Genomic DNA, 11,498 nt, shown 5'->3' with positions numbered 1-11,498 from the left:
GGGGTATAGTAGCGTACTCCCTGACCAACTCCCTGACTCCCAGAAGTTTATATTCTAGTGGGGAGGAGATATTCTGAATTTGTCAGTGCATTAATTCTAGTTGTATTCGTATTTTCATCATCCCTAGGTATGGCACGAAATCTCAAGCCTTATTATAGCAATATTTCAGAAGAGTAAAGTTATCAGGAATCAAGTAGTGAAGAAATTTCCAGAGTCACAGCCTAAAGACAAAAAAGTTCTTCTGACCACCAAGCAGAAAAGAATTCCAATGCTCTGTTGAACTCTGCTTTACTCGATACCACAGAGTTCCAAATTAAATTCTATAGGTAGTGCTGGGCATATTGAAAGTATAGTCTTTAAGCATATAACTCAACGACTGCGTGGTCTAATGGCAGGTCTCAAACTGAAGCAGGTGTGTGTGTTGGTGGGGGCGGGGGTGTGCGCTCGCGCACTTGCGCAACCACACTCTGCTCCTAGGAACAGAAGCTCCTCCTTCTCTGTGTCCGCCTTCCTCCCTCCAGCAACCTCTAGGGACTTGTGACATCTATTAGAATTCACCGTCACCGGGCCTTCATGCTTACAATTTCCATAAATCCTCCCTGGATCATCAACAACCCTCACAGGGGGGCAGGGAGATGGGAAGGGGTGGTTGGTGGCTACACAGCATGGCTCAAAGAGCCGGTGCCTCCCAAGAGGCCTTAGTAGCTACTCTGGATGGAACTGAAAGCAGCTCTTTGTTTGCTTTAACACTCTGGAGCCAACTGTGGCTGCCTGTCCTGCCATGGCTTTTAGAGAGCTTGTATAATCGTGGAAGCATATGAAAATCTAAGCCAGGGCTGGAAAGAGACCACAGAATCTTCAGGAAATGAGGGGAACTAATATTTATTTTATGCTGTGTAATTCTCTGGGGAATCTTGCAAGACTCTGTATCTCATTTAATTCTCACCACACCCCTCTGAGGCAGATGCTACTGTCCCAGTTCTATGAATGAAGATACTAAATTACCTCTAATACAACACCAGTAGTAAGTAACAGATTCAGAATTTGAAGCCAGGTACTATCGAATTCATGGAGAATCAAAATGTCTCAGGGCTTTGTGTTACTGAAAAGTTGGTTAAGTGGTTCACAAACACAGCATTGTATAACATTGAGTCACATATTAGGACGTTATTCCCCTTTAAATTCGTTTTCATTTTTTCTGATTATATCTAGGAGAAAGTATGTCTTTAACACCTATTTAACTCTCAGTCTCTGGCTTTAAGAGAGAGCCATAGGCTTTAGATCCAGAGACTTCAGTAAGCAAAAATATTCAGCTAGCGCTTAATAACACTGTGCTTTTATTGAATTTATTTATATTTTCTTCTACTACATGAGGCCTGTGATGGTCGTTTTCATTTATAGTAGTAATAGAAAGTAGATCTCATTGATTAAGCTCAGGAAATCTAGCATCATACTGTTCAGGTTCATCTACTTATTAGCTGTTAGATCTTGGACATTAAGTAACCCTCAGTCTCCTCACTTGTAAAATAGGTTTAATAGTCATATTTACCTAGGAGGTTAATGTGTGGATTCAATGAGATATTGCATATTCGGCATGTGGAAAAATATTCAAAATACACTGTTGCTCAATAAATGTTAGTATTATGAAGTTTAGGGGAAAATGAGCTGATTTTTTAAGAGGATTTTATTTATATGAGAGAGAGAGAGAGAAAGCAAGAGACAGAGCTTGAGCATGGGGGAGGGGCAGAGGGAGAGGGAGAAGCAGACCCCCTGCTAAGCAGGGAGCCCTGACAGACACAGGGATCCTGGTTCAATCCCAGAACCCTGGGATCACAACCCGAGCCAAAGGCAGATGCTTAACCAACTGAGTCACCAGGTACCCTGAAAATAAGCTGATTTAAGTCAGGATTTCTCACCTTTAGCACTGCTGACATTGTGGACCAGACAATTCTTTGTGTGGGAGGCCATGTTGTGTGTTATAGGATTTTTAGTAGCCTTCCTGCCCTCTATCTACTAGGTGCTGGTAGCACCCAGTAATGACAAAAATGTCTCCAGACATTGCCACATGTCCTCACAGGGGCAAAATAACCCTCAGTTACTACTGATTTAAAAGAAAATACTAGGTAAAAATAGGACTTAGACATGACATGACTTAGACTTGACAAATATTTAAACATGTTATGAGAAAACCTGGAGTTTGAGAAACACTGCTTTACTACAGTGCTATTCAAAATTTAATTATAAAAACCAGCACTTACTATTTTTATCCGCAGGTTGACGACGATGCTCTAAGTTTCCTTTCAAAGTTGAAAGTATTCAAACAACTTAGAAGGAGCTGGGCTAGTAAGTACATGAAATTTATCTTTATTTTTCTTTGACCGCCTTCCTCTTTTGCCTCCTCTTCAAGTTGGTCTGTTGCCCTACACATAACCATGAACTGACAAGGCAGCGTCCTTTGTCCGGACTTCCTACACCCCTCCTTCCCCAATCAGGGGTGATTTTCTCTTCCCCCAAGACCCTATTCTCAGCTTTTGGAATACATGTAAAAATGTAACTGATATCATGTCAGATAGTATGCTTTCTAAGCTACTTTCTAAGCTAAGCTATTTCTGGTTGAAACAATGAGGACATTTATTGGTCAACAGAAATGAAGTTTCAAAATTGGGAAGGTTTCAAGGTGGCCTTAATTCAGTGAATCCAGCTCCATTTTCCTACGTTTCCCTTGAGTCTGCCTTTCTCTGTGCCAGCTTCATCCTCAGTGTGGTGGGAAATTGACTATTATTACATTTGGGGACCTCACGCTCACGTCCAACTACGTTTAGAAGACATTAGGGAAAAAATTGTCTCTAGACATTCTCCAGAGACAGCCTCAGATTACTGAAAGTCAGCCTCAGGTTTTTCAGCCTTGGAAGTTATTTGCTTTTGATGATTAAGTGGCCGAAAAATTTTCTATCTCCAGAGCTCAGTAGTTTACTAGGTTACTGATACAATAAATGAGATACTATAAGAGAAAGCATTTATAAACTGATATGTAATTATAAGGTATCTCCTCTTGGATCCTTTTTTTTTTAAGAATAATAAATCTACTCAACAGGTCATTTGTAATAGAAATTATTGTACAATCTCATAGAACAACAATGGAGAATGAATGTCAAAGCAACTTCAAAACTGGTGCCTTAATAGGGCCAAATAGGTCCCAAGGAGACCTGATGGGTGATTCTAGACTCAAAACAGCTCCGGAGTCATCAGCAGCAGAATTTGTGGGCCTTATGCTCTGCATTGATACGGACTGGTTTACAATCCGTGTTTCTACTTTTTCCCAATCTGCCACCAACTGACAATTTGTTTCTTTGTTTCTGCATTTATAATTCAGATTGCCAGGATGGGGAATGATTGACTTAGCCAGTAACTCATCAATTTTTGGACTATACCCTTTACCAAGGCCACATCAGAGGCCACTGGCTACCTTGTGGGGAGAATGCTCTTGATTTCCATGATTAATAATGTCTTTCAAAGTCTGCATGAATGTCATTTCACAGCACACAATGTGTGCTTGCACAAATAAATCTAAATCAATTTAAATTTGATTTAAATATATGAAAAGAAGGCACTATTATATGAAGAATCAATGCTCTAGTTAGACTATAAATATAATGCAATTCTCTACCCAACAAATGTACCAATAAAATTCAGTTATCTCCAGGAAAATTGAAATGTGCATGTTTAGCCAGGGAAATTCTAAAAAGGATAATGGGTGGAGGGAGCAGATTATCAGAAGTTAAAACATTATAAAGATAAAATGTTTAAAAGCTTGAAAAGGGGCGCCTGGATGGCTCAGTGGGTTAAGCTTCTGTCTTTGGCTCAGGTCATAATCCCAGGGTTGGGTCCCTGGAATCAAGCACCACATCAGGCTCTCTGCTCAGCAGGGAGCCTGCTTCCCCCCCTCTCTCTACCTGCCTCTCTGCCTACTTTGTGAGATCCTTTGTGATTTCTCTCTCTGTCAAATAAATAAGTAAAATCTTTAAAAATAAATAAATAAATAAATAATGCTGTAAAAATAAGCTAGATCAATGGAAGAGAATAGAAAGAAAAGATATAGACAAAAAATATATAAAGTCAGTGCAAGAAGAATGGATTATTCAGTAAATGATACTGGGACAACTGGATAGCCGTCAGAAAAATCTTGGATCTCTACCTTCCTTAATTTTTTATACCACATTGCATTTCAAGTGGCTCAAAGATTTGAACGTTAACATTGAATCCATAAAAATGCTAGAAAAAAACATTAAAAAAAATTTTTATAAGGGACACCTGGGTGGCTCAGTTGGTTGGACGACTGCCTTCGGCTCAGGTCATGATTCCGGAGTCCCGGGATCGAGTCCCGCATCAGGCTCCCAGCTCCTTGCTCATGTTCTCTCTCACTGTCTCTCTCTTAAATAAATAAATAAATAAAATCTTTAAAAAAAATTTTTTTTTAATAATATCCTCAGGGAGAAAGCCTTTCCAAGCTTGACATAACTCCAGAATCCAAATCCACCCATTCACAGCAGAACTGACAAATTTGATACATGAAAAAATTTCTAATAATGAAAAATATTAATAATCAAATGTTTAAATTGACAAATCAGAGTGAATATTTACAACATATTTCAGATGTATTGTTTCTTTGCTTTATAAAGGGCTCTTGAAATTTAATAAGAACAAGATCACAAGACAATTTTTAAAAATAGGGTAAAATAAAGAGAATACTCTGCAACTGTTAGATAAATGTGGCTGATCTATCTGATCTGATTTTAATTATCTTTCAGGGTTTCAGGGGCACCTGCGTGGCTAGTCAGTAGAGCAGGGGATCCTTGATCTGAGGGTCATGAGTTCACACCCTATGTTGGGCATAAAGATTACTTAAAAGAAAAAAAAAGTAATATATAAGTATTATTATTATTATTATTATTATTATTATCTTCCAGATATATTAGTAAGGGGGAAAACCAAAGTACAGAAAACTAATGTGGTAGACTATCATTTGTTTAAGAAAAAGAGGAGGGGAGGTATTTAAAAGACCACATTATCCATTTCTTTATTGTTGCTAAAACAAATTATCACAAATTTAGTGGGCTAAGACAACACAGATTTACTATTTTACATTTCTGGAGGTCCAAAGTCCAAAAGGGATTTTTCTGGGCTAAAATCAAGGTTTCACGAGGGCTACCTTCCTTTTGGAGGATCTAGGTGAGAATCCATTTCCTGGCCTTTTCCAGCTTCTAGAGTGTGCTCACAATCCTTGCCTCAAGGCCCTTTATCCCTCTAGTAGCTGTTTCTGTCCTCACCTCTCGTTCTCTGACTCTTCTGTCTCTCTCTTCCATCTTTTAAGGATCCTTTTTTTTTTTTTTTAAGATTTTATTTATTTATTTGACAGAGAGAGATCACAAGTAGGCAGAGAGGCAGGCAGAGAGAGAGCAGAGAGCCCAATGCGGGGCTTGATCCCAGGACCCTGAGATCATGACCTGAGCTGAAGGCAGAGGCTTAACCCACTGAGCCACCCAGGCGCCCCCATCTTTTAAGGATCTTTGTGATTATATGGGACCCACCCAGATAATCCAGGATGATCTCCCCATCTCAAGATCCCTAATTTAGTATGATCTGAATATCCTTTTGCCTTATAAGGTAACAACACAGTGTCAAGCACCAGAACCATATTAAAGTGGTAAAATCAGATTTTATTCAGGACTATTGCAATAGAGGAAAATGATAGGGTAGAGAAGTGAATAGTTTATGGCTGAGTGGGGATTTATAACCAGGGAGCAGGGAGGGGGTCGGTGAATTGAAAATCGCTGCAAGGAAACATCAAAGGTAAAAGGGAATTTCTGGCTAAGCCAACTTGACAGGATTATTACTGAAGGCAAGCCCTGGCGATCGGGCATCACGTGGGGGGGGGGGAGCATAAGGAATTTAGGTATCTAGAAAGATTAGATATCAAGGGTGGGTTCCTAACTAAATTGACTTAGCAGTGTTCTTGCTAAAACTGGGCAATACAAAGACTAACACAGAAGCCAAAAGGTCAAAACCTGGTTGAGAAGATGGCTCAGGAGAGCCTGATTAAAGTTTGATCAAGGCGAAAATCTTTGTCAGGAGTCTTGGGAGGTCTCCAGCCCCTAGGCTGGTTACAGACTGATCCAGGGCAACCCGTATTACCTGGCTCACAAAGTCGGAAGGTCATCAAACCACTACCTCAGGCTTTTCATCTGGATAGAGACAAAACTTAGCAATTGGTCAAAAAATACTTACTGGAAAAATTTGTCAAAAATGGTTCAGCGAGTAACTTCAGCGTGTGAGGTTTGTCTCAGAAACAATCCTCTTGGCAGAAGACTTGCACTTCGGGACAAAGGACCGGAGGCTATCCTGGAGAAGACTGGCCGTTAGACTTTACCCACGTCCAGAATCAAGAGGTTTCCAGGGTCTGTTAGGACGGGCTGATACATTTACCAACCGGGTAGAGGCCTTTCCATGCAGGACTGTAAAAGCACAGAAAGTAATAAGGGTTTTGCCTCGTGAAATAATACTTACATTTGGCTCGCCTAAGAGTGGTGATGCAACATGGGGGCTTAAGTGGGTAGGAGAAGAATCAATGAAACAAGATGGGATTGGGAGGGAGACAAACCATAAGTGACTCTTAATCTCACAAAACAAACTGAGGGTTGCTGGGGGGAGGGGGTTTGGAAGAAGGGGGTGGGATTATGGACATTGGGGAGGGTATGTGCTTTGGTGAGTGCTGTGAAGTGTGTAAACCTGGTGATTCACAGACCTGTACCCCTGGGGATAAAAATATATGTTTATAAAAAATAAAAAATTAAAAAAAAAAAAAGAGTGTGCAAAGTGATAACTGTCCCTCCTTCAAGGCTACTGTCATGCAGGGGTATCGGAGACCCCGGGAATAGACCAATTCTTACATTGTGCTTAGAGACCTCTAACCTCAACAAAGGTAGACAAAAATAAATGATATCCCGAAGAAACACCTGAGGAAGTTATCTCAGGAGACCCAGCTCTCTTGGACTTCAGCCTTCCCCGTAACGTTAATTGGAATAAGAAATACTCCAAAAATTCAAGGACTTATTCCATATGAGCTGTTATATGGACGTGCCCTCCTAACCAGTGATTTTCTATTTGACCCAGAGACAGATGCCCAAATTAAACATAGGATACCTTTAGCTCAGTTTCAGCAACAACTACAACTGTCAAATAAACAGCCACAGGAAAAAGGAACTCTTATATATCGGCTGGGAATATATATATTCCCCAGGGAATTTCTTCTTGATGGAAGAAATATAGGAAAGACCATATGCTGTCATTCTTTCTATTCCTACTGGTCTCAAGTCCTGGATTCATCATTCCCATATTAAGAAGTGGGTATCAGTCCTCGACAGTCCTGATGCTGAGCCTCCCACTTATTCCTGTGAGCCTATACAAGACCTCTGTTTACCATTCAAAAAACAAGGCAGGTGAGCCCAAGAGCCATGATTTTGGTGTTACTTTTACTATGAAAAAATATACATATAGAGGCCATGACAGAATGTTCTATTTTAACCTCTCAGGCCATTAATGTAACTGTAGGGGAACCCTTACATGTCCAATGCTGGTCTAACTGCTCCTTGCCTATTGATCCCATAGTATGGAAAAAGAAAAATACTGTTATTTACTGGCACAAAACGGCCATCAATGTCCGTTTCACCAATTTAACAGATCGATCCTGCAAGCAAAATAAAAATTATACCATACAATTGGCCGCTAGTATGTTAATGGTTACAGGAAAATACACCTGTATAAAAATGCAAAAAGGATCTCCTGATACTGCCTATAAAAGTTCCTTTCCCACTAAGGTCCCTGTAAACCAAACCCTGTGAAACTGTTGGCTACATTCAATTTTTGGATACATATGGCTCTAAATATCAAGAATCAACCTCGATTTTGTGTTGCCAGCAGTAACTCCCCCACAAAGCTTGCTTTTCAACAGCCTGGTATGTGTGGGGGCCACTCTGGCCGAAATTTTGCAACTCAGCCAGAGACTTGCTATTCAGTTTCAGGATCCTTCCCTGCTGGACAGGCCCCAGTTCGTCTAGAGCATATAATCCAAGCCAAGTGCATGTGCATAGCCAAGCAGTGAGCCGACTACTCATGCAACTTTACTCTACACCTCCCAGCCCCACTTAGTAACTTACGCCTACCTAGAGGATGGACCTTATTTTGTGCTGGTATGGCTGTTGGGGAACAGCAGCCTTGGCCCTCTCCCTGATGGGACTGCCAGCACGTGGGAAAATCTTACATTGTGAGGTAAAACAAACGGTCGGCCTGCTCAGCAGAACCCTTAATGACACGACCCAACCATTAAATGCTCTAGATGAAGAACTAAGCAAAGTTAGGGCAGGATTTCTAGAAAATCAGGCAACCATTGACTACTGCTTCAGCATCACTTAGGTTGTAAAGAGTCTCCACACATGTGCTGTTTTAATATAACTGGCAATTCCTGTAAAGTCTCACAATTAATAAAATGACATTCGCGCCCAACTGGACAAAATCAGGTTCTCTCTTGGATTGTTCAGTTGGCTCAGAGACCTGGGTCAATATTTCAGAATTATCAGTCAATATTTCAATTATTCAGTCAATATTTCAGAATTATCTCTTGAATTGTTCAATTAGCTCGGAGACCTGGGTCAATATTTCAGAGATGCCATTTTGCTGGTGGGAATAATCATTGGTCTTTGTTTTTCTCTCTGTCTTTGTTGATGCCTGTGTCTCCTCTTACCTTGCAACATCTCTCTGGAGCCATACCATGGACCTCTTGGCCAACCCCTGGGTGTACTCCGACTGCTGTACCCTCATGCCGTCCCTTCTCAGCTGGAAGCAGCAAGAGTAGTCACCGTCCCATTCCCTATTGGCAGTTAGGGTTCCTATAGGGGAGGGGAGAACGAATAGGGAACTGGTAGGAAGAGACAGACAGGGGGCTATGTGATTAGACTTGCAGAAATACCTTGGGATGCCTGGGTGGCTCAGTGGGTTAAGCCTCTGCCTTCAGCTCAAGTCATGATCTCAGGATCCTGGGATCAAGGCCGGCATCGGGCTTTCTGCTCAGCCGGGAGCCTGCTTCCCCCCCACCTCTGCCTGCCTCTCTGCCTACTTATGATTTCTGTCAGATAAATAAATAAAATCTTAAAAAACAAACAAACAAACAAACAAAAATGTGGAGGTGTGGGGAAATCAGAGATAAGGGAACAAACCTGACCGCTCAGCCCTAGGTGTATGGGGTGGGTATCTTTTTATGATAATCACCTGTCACCAACAAATAATCAGATTCTAAAAAGGAAGTAAGGCATTGAAGGTGTTATCACTAGCCCTTGCTCAATGGTGATATCGATAGAGATGTTAAAAGGATTTAAGTTCCATGGTTAGCTTTCTATAGAAGACCTAAAGGTCCTCAGTGGCAACCCCGTTGGGACCCCTCTCACTCTCAAGAGCTTTTTCCATATCCTTGCTTAATAAACTTCCATCACTTTACTCAAAAAAAAAAAAAAAATGGGGCACCTGGGTGGCTCAGTGGGTTAAAGCCTCTGCCTTCGGCTCAGGTCATGATCCCAGAGTCCTGGGATAGAGCCCCGAGTCGGGCTCTCTGCTCAGCGGGGAGCCTGCTTCCTCCTCTCTCTCTGCCTGCCTCTCTGCCTACTTGTGATTTCTCTCTGTCAAATAAATAAAATAAAAAAGAAAAATTAAAAAAAAAAGTCTTAGGAGGCAAACCAAAAGAGACTATTAATCATAGCAAACAAACTGAGGGTTGATGGGAGGGAGGGGGTGGGAGATGGGGTAACTGGGTGATAAACATTAAGGAGGGTACATGATGTAATGAGCACTGGGTGTTACAGAAGACTGATGAATCACTGACTGTATCTCTGAAATTAATATTACGTGTTAGTTAATTGAATTTATTTTTAAAAATATTTTATTTTATTTTTTTTATTTTGCAGAGAGAGATCACAAGTAGACAGAGAGGCAGACAGAGGGGGAGGCAGGCTCCCTGCTGAGCAGAGAGCCCGATGTGGGGCTCCATCCCCGGACCCTGAGATCACGACCTGAACCGAAGGCAGCGGCTTAACCTACTGAGCCATCCATGTGCCCTTAATTGAATTTAAAATAAAAAAGAACAAATTTTTAAAAAGAGTCTTAGGTTCCAGGGATTAGGATATGGACACCTTTGTTGGTGGGCAGTCATTATTTTGCCTGCCACACCATGAAAACTGATCAGCCAAAGAGAATCAACTGAAAAACTATTGTGAGCAATAAAATAATTCATTAGAGTAGCTGACTATAAAATCATGAAGAAAAGCAATATCCCATCCACCTAGCAATCAAAATGACAAAAACATAGAAATATATATATATGATCTTGATTATGCAAGAAAAATGGTAAAATGTCATTGGGGAGAGCAAATATCAACCTGGGCATCAGAAGAAGGAAAGATAACTATTTTTCAGTGTGTCTGCTTTTACATCATTTAAGTTATTTTATAGCCATTTGCTGCTAAACAAATCAATCAGTGATCGTGTCACTGCCTATTCAAAATCTTGTATTAGTTTTTTGGTTATTGGGGGTGTTGCTAACTATCGGAATTGTTTTTGTAGGTTGCTTTTTGTTTTTATTGTCAATTACCGAGCTCCCTTTTCTTATTTGGGGAGAATCTTCTATTGGTATGGTTTCGATAGGACTCAGTTCCCCATCTTTTATCATGGAAACCGAAAGGGAAAGAAATTGCATCCTCCAAACCAGGGCATTGATTCTGGAGGTGGTTACACTAAAACCATGGGACACGCAGATCTATTCAGGGAACCTGCAGAATCATCCCGCCCTCTCTGGCGGAGGTGGGCTCCCGCCAGTCTGACTAAAAAACAGCTATTGTACTGTGTGTTTTTGACCTGTTGGGAGCTCCTTGGTTTTCTTCTGTTTCCCAGATCTTACCTTCAGCCTCCTGCTGATTTTGTGAGTCCCCCAGCTTGTGTAATAATTTCTTTCTTCCAATTTCTTGTAACAAAAAACTCTGACTCCTGTTTTCAGTTAAACCTCCACAAACACACACACACACCTCTTAGCAAATCATACAAGACCCACCTTTTTTTTTTTTTTCCAGATTTCTCTCTTATCTACCTCATCCCCAGGACATACCTGGATTTTCCATAATTTCCCAAACATGCTATGCTTTTTCACTCTGCTGTAACTACTGAGAATGCTTTCTTTCCCAGAGAGGCAAGTACTTCCTGAGCCTTTTTTTTTTTTTAAGATTTTATTTATTTATTTGACAGAGAGAGAAATCACAAGTAGGCAGAGGGGAGGGGGGAAGCAGGCTCCCTGCTGAGCCAAAGCCTGATGCAGGGCTCGATCCCCGGACCTTGAGATCATGACCTGAGCCAAAAGCAGACAGATGCTTAACCCACTGACCCACCCAGGTGCCCCACTTTCT

The sequence above is a fragment of the Mustela erminea genome, chromosome 2 (genome assembly GCF_009829155.1).
Source record: "Mustela erminea isolate mMusErm1 chromosome 2, mMusErm1.Pri, whole genome shotgun sequence".
Classification (NCBI taxonomy): Eukaryota; Metazoa; Chordata; class Mammalia; order Carnivora; family Mustelidae; genus Mustela; species Mustela erminea.
This window is presented reverse-complemented; position numbering follows the sequence as displayed.